The following is a 2,320-nucleotide window of genomic DNA, read 5'->3' on the forward strand; positions in this document are numbered from 1 at the left end:
TGGAAAAGGTGTTTTTGGAAACAAGGCCAGTTTAAATTCATTGAACAGTGTTCTGAATTATAAATCACACAACACAGTGGTGTCTCTCAGTCTTGCAGGGAGCTGATAAATTAATCACAAGGCTGAAGAAATCAACATTCATCAGCTGCTGGCTCTGTGCTCCCAAAAATGAGGCTGTCTCAAATATGATTTGGAAGTTTTCGCTTTACTTTTGATACACTCAGACAAGAAGAATGTAATTTCAGAATGATTTATAATGTCGTACCTTATCCGATAAAATTATATTTGATAGAAAAGAAGATACAATAATGTGGTTAACCAGTCCTTAAAACACCAAATCAAATAAATCACCCATTACAGAAGCGAGCAGAGCAGGGCTGTGACTAATGCTTGGCTTTCTACATTATAGCCCATACAAAGCAGCACAACAAGGTTTCTCATTATATCTAAACACTTTCAATTCTATTTAATTCAGGGAATTTAAGTCACTCAAATACAAGACTCACACACTGAACAGATAAGAAAGTTTACTCACGGTATGAAAACATAGCAGAGGTCACTACTGTGGAGGCAGTCAGAGCTAAATAAGCAAGCAGGTTGAAAAATACAGGCAACAGTTAAAAAACAAGGCAGGCAAAAATCTGGCAATATATATATATATACCTTGCTGGCAGAAGACATTTTCACTTATGGTGGGAAAAGCAGGTGTTACTAATAACATTACAACAGCTTTTTTTAAATTCAAGTACTATTGTGCGTGTATGTGCATTTTAGTATTGAAAAATGGAGCTTCACCTTCATTAATATTATTAGTTCCACTTGTGTCAAAATGTGTGCTGTGATAAAGGGTCTATTTGGAGCAGGTGTGCAGGTGGGTGTTTAACACAGCTGATGGAAATAGCAAGAACACAGTGGCCCTGTTTAAACCTGGCATTAACGTGTGTTTCAGGTGATCCGACCACAAGTGGACAGCTGAGACACATTGCTGTTTGCATCTGTCTTTATTATGAGTCTCCAGCTGACCATTTGTGTCCAGTTCCCGCTGCTGCCTACATCACTTCTGCAAGAAAGTCCAAGGGCTCCATTTTCCTGAATTGATTATGTATTTTCCTGTTACATCATGACCTTACACGAAAAACGACATGGTGAAATGTGTCCCAGCTTACCTTGGCAAGTGGTTTGAGTGATCAGATCACAATGCGTATTGGTGGTCATTTTGACTTGTTATTAGTGCGGTCCTCTTGTGATCGGATCACCCGAGATGCACATTAATCCCAGGTGTAAACAGGGCCACTGAAGCTGAGATGATAGGAGAGATATGTGACTGGTAGACTGGTAACACAGAAAGAAAGTGCCAAAAAAATCCATAATATAAACAACAGCTATCACACAAATTTGCCTTCATCATTATACTAATCAACGGGGGGAAAAACAGAGGAAGGAGAGGACGAAATGATCCCTAAAGACCACTCACACCAATAGTATTGTTTGAAAGGCAAGAACATTTTTAGCATCAATGACACAACTGTATTAAAAGAATCTGTCTAGAATTAGTATGAATTTTGGACAAACTGAGACCAGTTCTGGTTCTTCAGGCTCTGGCTTTTTCCAGGATTTTAATGCACATTCTACCCTTGAGAGCTCAGCCTGAATAGATCCAATTTCAAAGACATTTTCTTTCATTGAAGTGAATAAGCTACTGGGGCCACAAAACACACTGTCTTCAAAATGCTAGCCACACAGACAGGAGGAGACACTTCCCCGACACCCTCAAACCACTTAAATAACTGAACAAATTTCGGTGTTAAGCAGAGCACCTAATGATTACCCTCGCAGCTTTGGTGAGACGGCCTCAGCCAGTTTGTATTAAACTCACCACAATCGGATGGCTGTGTGTGTGTGTGGGTCTCTTATTACATGATGTTATGAAGCCCTCCTCTGCCTCTCTTCCAGCGCACTCACCCACTACTTACCCATCAATAAGGCTGGACTAATCTGCTCTGCAGCCATTATGGGATAAATTTGTTTGTTTGCTGCTGGAGAATTACAACGCATGAATTAATCTGCACTTAATCTGAGTTTTTCACAATTCAAGTCTATTTCTGTTCCGGTCAGTGAAGCGTAATCTGCACAGACAGCTGTTTAAAGCAAAGCACACAAATATCCCGCTGTATATGTTTTTTTTTAACATATTTACAGAATCTACATTAATTGGGTTAAGGCTCAGTCCCATCACTCGCTACAGTGGGTGGGAAAAGACATGAAACAATTTTGATGGTTAGGGTATAGCAGGGTAGGTCACAGAAGCTGGTGGGTAACC

Source organism: Scomber scombrus, chromosome 15, assembly GCF_963691925.1.
Source record: "Scomber scombrus chromosome 15, fScoSco1.1, whole genome shotgun sequence".
Classification (NCBI taxonomy): domain Eukaryota; kingdom Metazoa; phylum Chordata; class Actinopteri; order Scombriformes; family Scombridae; genus Scomber; species Scomber scombrus.